We start from the raw sequence: 13,455 nt of genomic DNA on the forward strand, positions 1-13,455 counted from the left end.
CAGCCTGACCCCTCTCGATTACACTGCCTCGCTCCTGGGACCGTCGTGCTCTACCTGGTGCTTTAGGATCCTGGGTTGGGCTCTAGGAGAAAGCAACAGTTTTTAGGGGTATATCTGTTTTGCACTGGTTGCTGGCAACCTACAAATAGTACTACAGGCAGGAAAAACGTCACCTAGAAACGAGATGGCACATTGGGAGCGAGTCAGCAAGGCTCGAGCGCCTAGCAGCTGCTTCTGCTGTTACTTTCTTGAGGACAGTCCCCCAAAAGAGCATGACTTATTTCAAAAAAAAGTTTTTATGAAAGGCAGGAAACACATTCTTGCGCCTTAGGAGCTGACTGTAGCCTGTATTATCTGCGATAACCTTTGGCAAGTCAAAAATTGTGGTGTTTCCTGAAGGCACTGCCTGGTTCCAAATCTGCCCCAGGTTATGCGCAATCATGAGAACTTTATTGTCAGCACATCTGTAACTGAATCACTCTTCCTTCCTGCCCCCAGACTCCGGCAGTTTCACTTTTGTGGTCTGCTGGCTTTGATATGCCATATTTGATATGTGTCATTTCAAGTGATTTCATCACATGTGTAAAATAGGAAATTCCACGCAAACCTGTTGCCTGATGCCATGTCACGTTTTACTCATTCGTACGAATGAATAATCGTATGTATCATCACTGCCCAGTGTGATGCAATGCTCTTCTTTAATTACTAACCACGGAGCAATAAAAGTTACAACCGTGTGAACTGCCTTCGAGTTATGGATCTGGAGTTGAATATTCATTGCTACAGCTGTGCTCTGTACTGTGACCCATACAACCTACATAACACAGGCCGCAGGATCCAAGCGGGGCCAGACCATCGCTACAGCTTGTGCTGTTATGGTCTTCACGCTACCCCAGCCAAAGTCACAGGGTGATGAATGCTGAAGATGAGCAACTCCAGTCTACAAGGCACATCTAGACAGATTAGGACTTGCACCTTTCTCAGAGCCGAAGCCGCGGCTCAGAATTTCCAAACGAAACCAATGTTTGAACAAAGGCGCTTTCTTTAAAACGCTTCCATCAGTGACAGTAAAACTGAAATGAAAAGGGGACCCATCCTCGAGGAAGGAGAGGGAATACATGAGGTAAATGCTAGGGCACGACTGATGCTGGGCTGCAGGGCTCCCTCTGGCCCAAGCTTCGCCCCCATGCTCTCTCTCTGCCTGTGTTAATTCATGCTGCGTGCCTACGGGAGGTCTCACATCCCCATCCTGGGAGCGCTAGGCCATGCCCACACATGCAGGGCTGCGTGCTTGTAGCGGCACAAATTTGTGCCAGTAATTTGTGCTTCAGTGCACGCACCCAAACGCACGCTTGGTCGCCAGAAAACTTGTGCCGTTTTGGGCAAACTGCTCTTGCCGAGTTCCTTCCGGGTCTCCATCCAGACGGAGGTGCTGTCCTAGTGGGATAAACTAGTGGCCCGGAGAGCAGCTCAGGGCTACCTGCCCTCAGGAGCGTCCCCGGCCCAGCCACTTGGCATCTGGGGACACTAGCTCCCTGTGCCAGCTGGACTGCTGCAGAAGCCCTGAGCTAGAGTGGCCCTGCACCCTGGACCCGCTGCAGCAGTGTAGCAGAGGGCCCTGCCAGCGGCATCACGAGTCCCTCCTCACCGGCGGTCCCGGCATGGCCGGGCGGCAGTGCTGTTGCAGGCCTGGAGGAGGGTCCTGCCTCTGGGGACTCCAGCCAGGTCACGGGGCTGGTTGCTGCCGGCTCCACTCCCCACTCGTGGCAAAGGAGTCGCGGGCGTGGTCTGTGGCTGTGGGCCCAAGGATTCTGGCCAGCTCCTCCCAGTGGGCCCCGCTGGGTCTCCCTGCCCCCAAGCACTGCTTGCAATCGTGCACTGCATGAAATTGTTGGCGCGATGCCGTGGCCTTGCTCTGGAACAGCTGCCATGTTTTGCTGTGCCCCAGCTCGGCCATCTGTGCAGCAACTGCCCAGTAAACGTACTCGTGGGTGAACTACTGCAGTGTGGCCTCCCGGCCCCAAACGGCCAGGAGGTGAGTCATCTCCTCGGGCCACCAGCTGGGTCCCCGGTGCCTGACCTACGCCGACTCCTGCGCCCGGGTCCCCCAACCTGCCCGCAGCGGACTCGGTGCCTGCTGCAGCTGTGGCCTGGGGGGCCCTCACGCAGAGGTCCCGGGGCAGCCCGGCTGGCCCTGCTTGCCCCTGTGGCGCCAGGACAGGCCCTGGACGCCCGGCAGGCTCAGCAGCAGGCAGCTGCAAGCCCTGCCGTGCTTTTGGCTGCTGCCAGCGCACCACGCAGCGTGCTGGAGCAGCAGGGGCACAACCGGAGCACTAGAGATGCCTGGCTGGCAGCCAGAGCATCACACTGGAGGACCAGGCTCCCGTCTGTCCCAGCGCGTGCTTTTTTCACGTGCACTGCACCACATTTTTTTCCAAAGCTTTTTTTTGCTGCTGGGCAATCCCAGCAGCAAATGTTGACATCACGTTGCAAATTAGCAGCACAGTGCACGTTTCAACATGCAGCATGTGCAGTCTGTGGCACCATAAACTGCATGTGTCCTCGTGTGTGGACACGGCCCTGCCGGGCAGCCCAAACTTCCAGTCCAAAATTGCCTTGGTCTCTGGGCTGAGACTGTTAACGCTCTTCCTGTAGGCAGGGTAGCACTACACGGGGCAGCACCGTGGCCACAATGCATCAGTCTTTTACGTGCTTCAGTGCAGGGTGATAGCACACCTAAATCACTCCTTTATCTAGCCCGGTGCTGCACTGCACTGAACAGCTCTCACATTTGCCCCAGGCTCCAAGCAGATGTGGGGCTATCTATGATCCTGGCTAATGGGGCACTGCTGGGCATGCGGATGGATGGCTGTGCATGCATCTTCCTCTTCCTTGTTAGCAGCTGTAACGTCACATTAAAAGAAGCTAAAACACATGAAATACTCTTCCACGTAAGCAGCCAGCTGTTTGTATGCACCTTCTCTGAAGCAGCCAGTAGAAGTTTGCTGGATAACCAACAGACCAGAGCAACGTGCCAGGCCTCTGGGAGTCACAGTGACCCAAGGAAAATCCACTTCTTCCTTTTACTGATGAATGAAGAGGTCTGTGGTTTTAAGGCCACGTAGCTGTGGCCTTTTGGGGGTGCGAAGCTCTTTCTGTTGGGAGCTTGGCACCCCCAAGCAGATGACTCGCTCCCACTGCATGTAGTCCATGGTGAGTTCACAAAGTGCTGCAAGGTCATGAAGAGGCCTGGCTGTGTTACAGAGGTGTGTGTAAAGCCAGAGGTTGAGACCTTGCATATTTACAGCCCCACAGCACTTAGGCAAAGACTGATGGAAAGTCCATGTTTCCCTCCACGGTGAGTCACTAACAGATCGGTCAGCAAGCAGCAGCAGCTGAAGTCTGCCGTCATTCTATCATTCTTTCTTCGCCGTAGATGTGTCATAATGGCATTTCTTGCTCTGTCTGGGTAAGTCACGTGTCCTTCAGTGAGTTCATTTACATTTTATTTGGTTTGATGAAATAAGGTGTTAACCAATAGTCTAAACACATCCAGAGTTTTTACAGGGATGTTATTTTATCGGGCCTGGGGGGTGAAGTGGTTTGAGTGAATGTGAATGTGGACGGAGTTCGTAATATATCCTCTTTGTGAAAATGTAGTCTGCAGCATGAAATCACTTCAAAACCCCTGCCCTGGGACCTGGGCCCATACGATGAAGAATGTCCGGACTCCGAACAACCTTCAGAGTCAGTGCCCTGTTTCTTATGTTTACTGCCATCCTCGCCAGAGCAAGGAGATTTGAACATGTTAGGATTTTATTTCAGGATACAGCAGACATGGAGGAAACTTTCAAAGCTGGAGACCAAATTCAAATCGCTTTTTCAGAGATCTCACAATTCATCTTGTGAAAGGAAAACGTAATACTTTAATCCAGATCAAAGCAGGAGGAAATTCTGCAGTTTGTTAAACTGTTGATAGTGACAAGAAGTGGAGAAAAATGTTGCTTATCAGAAGCCATAATTTCTTTAGTCCTCTGTACAAAAAGAGAGGGAAAAGGGGGGGAGAAGATGCATGTTCTCTCTCTCCCACACTAGTGTGTAAGGGCATGCACATACTCTCACGGAAAAATGGGAAGGGAGGAGGTAGAAAGACAGCGCACCGGTCGACTCTTGTGTTGCATGAGTTCTTTTGGGGGGAGGCGCATCCAGCGATGGGCATCTAAGCCTGTGGCCCGATCCCTTCTCTCTAGTATGAGGAGTTGCACATGCTCTGGCAGAGCGGAGAGTGCACTCGTCTGGCACAGAAGAGTCTCCTGGAATGCGCTGCTCAGCAGTGAACCCTGTGCACTCATCTATTTACAGCGTACGCCTGAGAAGATGAGAGAAAAGAGTTGGCAAGAGCTACTAGGGCAGGAAGGATTTTGGATCTGGGCAGCGCTGAAACGTCTTTGCAGAGTATTTATAATGCGGATAACGTGCAACAATAACACGGGGAGAGATGGGGCCTTGAGAAGCTTCCTGGCACGGGAGTTCCAAGGCTGTCCGTTTCTCGGGCCCGGAGTTCCTGTAAGTTAAGCAGGAGTCACTCTGCACAGACCAGGAGTCAATGGGCAGACTGCACCTGCCTACGTCCAGGTCCCCAAGGTGGGGTCCAAGACGAGACGCCTCCCCGTTGTGAATACTGTGCAGGAGCTGGGCCCAGAGGGAGAGCTGCGCTGGGCTGAGGCTGCTGGCAACACGCAGCAGCCAGGAGAGGAAGGGAGAATGTCTGTAGCCTTCTGCTATTCAACCTGCCCATCGGTGTCTGGGAGACAGTTGGAAAGTGCCTGCGAGAAGGTTGAAAAGACTGGTGGAAAGGTACAAGGCACATGAAATAAATATTGTGTTTCACAGTTGATGGCTAAGCCAGACTTCTGGGAACAAAGGATGGAGGCTAAAACTACGGGGTGGAGACTGAGCAGGACGCAGGGATCCAGACAGTGAGTGAACAGGAGCCCCCCATGCGATGCTGTGGCCAAAGCACTCGTGCGATCCTTGGTGCACGCTCTGGGCAGTATCAAGGCTGAGCAGCAGCTCGGTGCTTTGCACCGCGGTGACGCTGCTGAGCTCTGCGTGCAGTTCTTGCGTCCACGATTCAAGAGGGCTCCGAACAGAGCCATCAGGCTGCCTCCACGTCTGACCTTCTGGCCCTGTCCTGTGGGTACGGGCCATCACTAAAGTTTCTGCGGCCTGTCCCTGGACCATCCCTGGACCTGGTCCCCCTGCAGGAAAAGTCTGAAAGTCTGGGCTCCATCCTGCTGAAGAGAGGGAGCAGGGTGCCAGACACGCACTCAACAGCAGTGTTTTGTCGCTGGTGGAATTACACACGCGTTACAGTAGAGAACCCGCTAGATCGTCGGACCCGATTCCTGCTGTTCCAAGCACCCCGTCCTGCTCGAGTCAGAAGCACGCTGTCTTCGTTTACACCGCAGGATCAAGCAAGAGAGGGAAGAAACTGGCCTTCTGTAAGGAGAAGTCCCCAGATACACCTCTGTGAACCGCAGCCAGTCAGAACAGAAAAGAGGCCCTGAGGATGGAAAACCAACGGAGAGGGCATGGACGTGGAGAAGCTTTTGGGTGTCAAAGCTGGAGTGGAGGAGGTGATCACAGAGGGCCCTGTCCTGGTTCCTTGCTCCCTCGGTGGCAATCCGTGGAATCTACTGTAGTTTTGCTCCAGCTGGTTTTGCGACGGCACCAGGATTTTGCTCACAGCTCACCGCAGTAGCCTGCCTTGATTCCACGCACAGGACAACAATGATCTGGCTGCCCAGGAAAGCAACGTTTCAGAAAGCCATGCCCACTTCATGCAATATTCAGCCCTAGTATTTTTGTTACACGAGATGTGGATTTACTATTCCATGAGTTTGTCGCTCAAAGAACATCCTAGGGCACTGACGCGCTTTAACCGTTGCGCGCAGCTCTTGTTCTTCCTCACAGACTGGCTTGCATTTGTTTTCCTGGAGCATTTATCTACTGAAAGCCTAATGGGTTGGGTTTTTTTGCAAAGATGGCAATAAGGCATCCCTCAGAAAATCCCTAAAAACATGGTACTTGGCTCAGTTTGCCTTGGAATTCGGCTTTTACGTGGGATAAATCATATCAAGTTGGTGATGAATACATAAGACTCTGCCCTTCCTGAAATGTCACAGCAACACTCCTAAATTACACAACAGGCACAGTGAAATCACACTCGCTGTGGCACCATCACAGTGGGGGCCTCCAGCTAACTCACTCCCACGTTCCATATTGAGAAACTAAAGCATCCCCAGAGGGACTGATTTGCCCAGGGTAACGATGCCCATTTCTACCGTTCCGTACACTCAAGTGTTGCCCAGTGTGCACTTGCACGCCAATTAGTGCCAAGGATTTAAACTGGAAGTAAACCTGAGCCAGATGATAGCAAATGGGGTCTGTGTCAGATACGCTCAGATCTGGGTTGACGTGTCTGTGTTTTGGGATTATGATTTCATGCCGAGCAATGCAAACAAGAATCCAGAAAGCATTATTTATAATTATGTCTTTAGGAAAAAATCCAGATTTGGCAAAGCACTTTCCTTCCTTTTACTTTTTAAATTCCTTGAATATTATCTGCTGTTTATGTGCAAAGGGGTACTTGGACAGTGTCTCTCACAGAGTCAGTGTTTCCAGCTGTTACTAATAGTTGAGAGTGATCATTTTCTATTGGTCTTATTGCTGAATTTATGTAAAATTGATTAAGAATTGAAAAATAACTCTTTCGCTATTTATTAAGTAGTAAATATCCTATTACTAGCACCTTGGGACCCTACAGCCCTGCTGTGCTGCATGCTGTGAAAACATAAAAAAGGGCAATCCCTTCCCCAAAACAATTTGTGTTGAAAAGGCAAAACATGACAGACAATGGGCGGTAGAAAGGGAAGTGTTACCCCATTTCACAGCAGAGGCACAGAGGTGCAGGCAGAGAAAGGCAATGGGCAAGCAGAAGAGCCAACGCACGGCCTATCAAGCTGTCCCAGTTTCAAAAAGCTACGAGTGCAGGATGCAGCCCCTGAGAGCAGGTGAGCCCTGCCCCAACAGCAGCACGTTTGTCCTGGGGTGGGTCAGGGCTGCACGTGTCAGGCTCCCACGCGTTCCACCCCCCAACAGTGCAAGTGGCTCCAGACGTATGCATCGCTGTTCATGGGGCCACTGCCACGAAGTCTTATCCCTGGTCACCACATGAGGCTGTGACTGACCCAGGGACCTAGCCCCGTTCAATGCTACAGGACGATGCTGCTTTTCAAAGACAGTCTCTAACAGGGCCCCATCCTTACAGGGACTGCGCTGCTCAGGCACTGACTCCATAAACTGCAAGTGCAGCCCTCTTCTGTAAGTGTGAACACTGGGTGGAAACCCAAATGTAATTCAGACAGAAATTCCTCTCCCCTATTAGGGATCAATTCTCCCACTTGGCATCGGGGAGGATGTCAACTACAAAGGGTTTGCATATGAAAAACCCATGAACCCCATGCCTGTTTCCTAAACTGAGTACAGTGTCAGCTGAGAGCCTTGAAGAAGAAAATATTACAAATGCAGTTAGCGTCTGATATTCAGAAACAGAAAGGAAGTCATCACAGGGCATTTGAGCCATTTTATATTAAGAGTTTTGCATGCTACATTTGCTATCTTAGCAGTCTACCCTCTCCTCAGCATACAAGAGCAGGTACCCAAGTGACAGCAATTCATTTAGCCAGAGGGCCTCTAGTCTCTGTCAGATTGTTGTGACTTTTGCAAGTAAACTGCTAGGTGCAAGGAGGGGCACAGGATTAACAAGGTCAATGATTTACTTTAAAGTAAGGACTTCCTATCTTTGTATGGATGGATGGCATGCATGCAACATCATTCTCAGAGAACCAGGGCCCCAGAAAGGCTCCTGTTCAAAATGGGAGATAATGCAGTGCACATTAGGGTTACTAAAGTTACCACTGTCAGAAACAATTTAAGGAAGCTCAGTATATTGGTATGGGATAGGAAATATTTTGTGGTTACTTGGGAACCTCTTGCTCTTCTGCCGGTTCCAAAATTTGCTCGACTGCATTGAAACGTAACTGTACAAAGTGCAGGCAACAATCAGGCACCCTTTATGAAAGCTCATATTCTGTTCAAATGAATTATTCTGTTAATAACATAATCCAGAATACTTAAATCCCCTTCAATTTACTTCTCTGACTAGACATTGTGCAAGAATATCTGCCTCACAGACGCTGAATGTTTCACATTAATAGTGTATCTAGATTCCTTAAGAGTTATGTGGATATTTAAAATTAAACAGCTAAAAAAATAACAACTTAAAGTATTCGTGTATGACAAATGGGAATAAGTAACAAAACAAAGGAACTTGGGGATTTTTGATTTTGCTAGAAGAGATTTTTTAAAATACGTTTTAATTTATTGTGATAAATCCAGTGTGCATTTGGCTACGCAGAAATACATATACGTGCACAAAGAAGAAATAAGGAATTCAAGACAAAGAACTGTACCCTGGACTCTTGGAAATCCTTATGGAAATCACTGCGCACCAGTTCTGGGAAGAAGGGTAATCACGCCATGTCTGGGGTATGAGGGCATTCCTCACCTTAGCAATGGTTAGTGCCCTGCAGGCTAGCATTTTCAAAGGTAGCCTTTACTTCTTTACACATCTACTTCTGGATGCCTGGGATATGATTTTCAGAGTTATTCAACAGCCAAGCTTCCTACTAACTCCTGTTGGAGTTTTAGCTCCTCAGCACCTCTCAACATCAGGGTTTAGATGTTCAAAACCTGATGTGTAAAAACGGAGGTACTCAAGTTGGAATCTACTTTGAAAAATGGAATAAAAAAGCCCCTTGCTGATGCTGGTGCAAAACAGACCATGCAGGCAGGCTGGAGGGCTTTGAGCAGCAGCAAAAGCACTGGTGCTGCCTGCCTGCAGACAGAGATACCATTGTGCACCCGTTATTAGGCTTCTTCACAGCCATAGCAGCTTGAAATCTCTGAAACTGGTCACTTAAGCCCCATCCCACTACTTTGCAAGGAGACCGTCTTACTGGTGAAAGTATTTTTCAGAGCCCTGTGAGGAGATGTGTTAGTATCTACCACCACACTTCTACACAACAAAGGCAATAGGGGACAACGTTTCTGTACCAATATGAGGAACCGCGGGCTGGAACCTGAAAGGTGCTAAACTCTGAATGTGACTAACATCTGTTTAATGCAAAGTATGTGTTTGACCTGCATGGCACAGCAGTTCAAGTCATCAACACCCTTAGCAGGATGCTCCAAGCACGGCGATGCCCGCACGAAGAGGCATTTGCCAGAATCCGAGTTGTGCTCTACCCGACACTGGATATGCTTTTGGGTCCAACAGCAGCCTGAGTGCGAACACATGTCACAGTCTGGCGTGTAATTGGGTCTCAAGATAAAAGGCTAATTTCCAACCAGAAAAGGATAAAGTGCTTCTTGAGCTGAAGATGCTGAAGCAGGAGACAATCCAAGTAACGTGCCAAATGATCCAGCTCACAAATCCTCCTAAGACTTCTGATTAACCTTTTCTAACCTTGATTCCATATGATCCCATAGGGGACAAAACAGAGGGAATGAGTGTATGAGACCTGCCTCTGTGAAAATCAGGAAGGGCTCTGAGCTGCCATTAGCTATGCAGCTACTTAGTGGGGGGGGGGAACCTGTGAATTAATGAGAATCGTCATTAGAAATATCATCAAAAAGCTATGAGACTGTTTAGGCTAGCAAAACCAAGATCAGCTGGCAGCCAGAAGAACAGATAAACTTAGAGTAATAGGAAGCCATCAAAAATAAAAAATCCATGTCCCACTGGAATTTGTATTCTGCAAATTTCCTCCCTGTGATTCAAGCCTGTCAGAAACAGTTTAATCTTCTATTAGTTTTCCAAGCAGTCACCACCTAGCAGGGAGCTAAATAAGCTTTTTATCAGACACTTTAATGCTGCAACACCTCTCCCACAGCAATTCAAAATAAATGACTGGCCTCAAAGGAGAGAATTGAAATCATAGTATTTCCAGAAAGGGCTTGACATTTGACGAAGGTGTATGATGATCGCATTTTAGACAACGGCTGGTAAGCTCCCAAAGCAAAGCAAAAAAAATCACCTCATCCTCTCTTTATGCCCAAACCTCTTCCCGCTGAAATAGATAGGGGTTTTGCTATTTAATCAATGGGAGCAGGATCTGCTCATTGATTAACATGTTGCTATAGTATACTAAGGGAAAGGGAAACATGGTTTTTGAGGGCAGGACCATAAACGAAAGACTGCCCTTTTGAAAGGTCCCTTTCAGAGTACACTTAATACACTAACTTCATTTCTCCATTTCAGAAACTTCCAGGCCAATTCTCTAATCCTACAATGACCCAAGCAATTGCAGTGCCACCTCAGTTAGAGGGTCACTGACCAGCGACAGTTGGGAGACAGATACTACTGGGGACCTAGCCTGATGACCGATTGCCAGGGGGAAGAGAGTACTGTAGGCAGATGCATCAAACAATGGCTTACGATGTTTACAGGAGCCCGTAACCATAACAGAGCTTTCTTCCAGAGGAGGCCATTGAGAAATCTGGATAGTGCAATCATGAGATACTACTATTCTCAGTAATGGAGAACGTGATTTTGACTGGGTTTGCTTCGGCCTTCTGCCAACAGGAGCCACTCTGCCATAAAGTCTCAAAGAGTTTCTGTAAATGCAGGATCCTTGGAATAAGAAGAAAGGATCTTTGTTGGGAGGTAAATATTTCGTTCCTCTGTGCTGAGGAGAAGTCCAAGCTGTTTCATACACTGAAGAGTGGGATATGGGATTTATAGGGATGCTGCTGACAATGAAGTCATGCTCACTCCAGGCTCTCAAACCATCTTGGGCCAAAGGTTTTGTCTGGGACTGAGCTGTTGCTCCCTTCCTTTGTCATTCAGACAATGCCCCGGTCTCTACCTGCAAGCTGTAACCTTCTCGCCTAATAGCTTAATTTATAATGAGGGGGCTGGCAGTCTGGAGCAGTGACCCGTCTGCTCCCCTCCTGTTAGAGATGGGCTGCAGTGCCAACATCTTTCACCTGGATGGAGAAGATGCATGTTCTGTCTCCAGCTACAGCATCAGCTCGCACCTCGCTCTCTCAAACACGCAGCGCCGGGCACGTGGCCTCAAGTCCACGGAGGCACTGCTTGCTGACTGCGCTGGACCCTCACCCCGTGAGCAGAGGCTGAACACTGAACACCAAGAGGCCATATCACACTCGTTTCATCTCGGGGGATTTAAAACACTTCACACGTTAGGTTCAACATCTTTTCATCTCTCTTTATGCCTTCACTAGATATCACCGCACATGGTAGCCTGCGCTCAACTGTGAGTTTCCCAAATGCACAGACACAGTCACAATCCCTATTTCTTACAAACCGTAATTCAGCAGACACAGACCCTGGTATGGCTGAGCAGGCACATTCATCCCAAGCCCCTGGTTTCAGGTTCTTACAACCCTTAGAAGAATGGAGTGTTTGGGTGCAAAAGTCCATGCTTGATCTTACAGTAATCGTTTTAAGTACCTCCTTTATTTTGATCTCATTTAGCCTCTTACACAGTCTGCAAACTTGAAAAAAAACAATCTTGACTCATAAAGTACTTCACATATTTTTGAGTGGCTAAACTCACTCTGAGGTGAGCAGAGTCCTGTGGAAGCACAACCTTGTCTAAAATGATTCACCCTGTCAGCAGCTGCTCTCTCTGCCATTCACACCAGCATAACCTTGACTTCCTCAGTATTGCTCCTGATCTTAAACCAGCCCAAGAGGAGAATGTCTCGTGCACCAAGGGGGCTTCCAAAGGACCTGAAGTCACGAGCCCACACTTTCTGCGGTGTGGCGCAGCACCAGTGGGGTGCTCGCCACTTCGGGGCTATCACAGGCTTTGGGGGAGCTTGTGTTTGGGAGCAGCAGGGAAAAGCCTTCCCGATAAACACTGGAGGGGGGTGGGGTGTCAGAGCAGTGTGAGGGCTCTGCCACTTTAAGACCTGGGTCAGGCAGCAGGCAGGTGCGGCCCAGCCCTAACGAGTGGCCATTTTAAGTCCCAGGGCGGGAGGCAGCACTTGCTGCCAGGCACCGTGGAAGTAACATTGCCGGGAAGAACTGCTGCTCCAAGACCAGCGTAGAGATATGGGTGGGGAAGGAGGAGGCCCCAGTGGTCCTGGGCATGGCCTAAAGCTGCACCCTGCTGGGGCCGGGAGAGCTGGTGGTCCGGCCTCTGGTGGGGCAGGGCCATTGAAATGCCAGGTTTGAGGACCTTCCCGGTGAAAGGTAGGTCCGGGTGCCTAAGCCCTCCCCCTCCCACCCACTAGGCTATGTGGTAACATTGGAGAGGGAGTAGTGGGGCCGGGGAAGTCCATAGGGGACATCTGAGCCCAATGGGGTGCACGACCCTGAAGGGGTGTGGTGAAGGCCAGGTAAGCTTTGAGACGCGCCTGAGCCCGAAGGGGTGGAAGACCCCGTAAGATGAGCAGTCGAGGCCCTGGTGAGAAGGGGCGAACTCTGGGCCAGGCATGCCGACAAACAGCATCTGAGCCTCCTGGGTGTTTGACCCCAGAGTAGAGAGTGGGAGGGGTGAAGCCCTGTGAGTGAGGGGCATGAGTTCAGGCCCTGTGGGCAGGAGCTTGGGTGAAGGCCCTGCTAGCACAGGGGCCTGGGTTAGGCCCAGGGAAGCCCTCAGGTGCCCAAGCCCAATTAGAGGGCAACAGAGGAGGAGCTGCAAGGAGAAGGGGGTGAGCCATTAGCCCCTTGCTGGAGAGCAGCTGGGGGAGTTGCCCAGGGAGGAGACCGGGGCAGAGTCAGCACAGCATTTAGTGAGCAGCCCAGAGCTTGTGCTGATGAGGGCAGAGAGAGATGCCCAAAAGGCTGTGCACTTGTTGGCCAGGGAGTGAAAAGCAGCAAGCCTGAGGACCCTCGGGGTGAGGGCAAGGTGCATGTGGTCCCCAGGAGAGAAGGGGCAGTAGGAGTGAGGCCCAGGAAGGGTGGGATGAAAGAGACGGGGTGAGAGCAGGAGTGTGAGAGGGGGGAGGTATGAGTGTGGCCCTTACCAGGGCAGAAAGAGGCTCAATACTGTGACGAGTTGGGCCTGGCCTCAGGCCCGAGCTTAGCACAGCTGCGAGCAAAATCTGCAAGGCTTGGGACATGTGTAGGGATGGTTGGAGTGTGTATTTTGGCCCTCAGACACGGAGGCCCTCCAAGGGCAGCTTCCTTCCTAATTACCAACTGGATTATTTCCAAACCAGTCATGCCCAAAGAGGGGTGGGTGGCCAGCAGAGTGCTGGTCGGGGAGTTCCCACTTCTTGCACTTGGCCTTCGACTATGGCTTTAGGCAGTGAAAGGTGTCACATGAGAGCATGCTGCCACGCAGGCATGCTGTG

At 50.3% G+C, this 13,455-nt stretch overlaps 1 protein-coding gene and 1 long non-coding RNA gene across 3 annotated transcripts in view; one reads left to right on the forward strand and one right to left on the reverse strand.

The window, feature by feature from the left end:
• The window catches only part of NGF (nerve growth factor), a 39,847-nt gene that overhangs the window by 24,208 nt on the left and 2,184 nt on the right, over positions 1-13,455 (reverse strand). The window lies entirely within an intron of this gene.
• Positions 12,000-13,455, forward strand: part of LOC132244712 (uncharacterized) — a 57,751-nt gene continuing 56,295 nt past the window's right edge. Inside the window, exon 1 of the long non-coding RNA XR_009456448.1 lies at positions 12,000-12,349. This is a non-coding gene — a long non-coding RNA (uncharacterized LOC132244712). The remainder of the gene's footprint in view (positions 12,350-13,455) is intronic.

This window comes from Alligator mississippiensis, chromosome 14 (genome assembly GCF_030867095.1).
Source record: "Alligator mississippiensis isolate rAllMis1 chromosome 14, rAllMis1, whole genome shotgun sequence".
NCBI lineage: Eukaryota > Metazoa > Chordata > Crocodylia > Alligatoridae > Alligator > Alligator mississippiensis.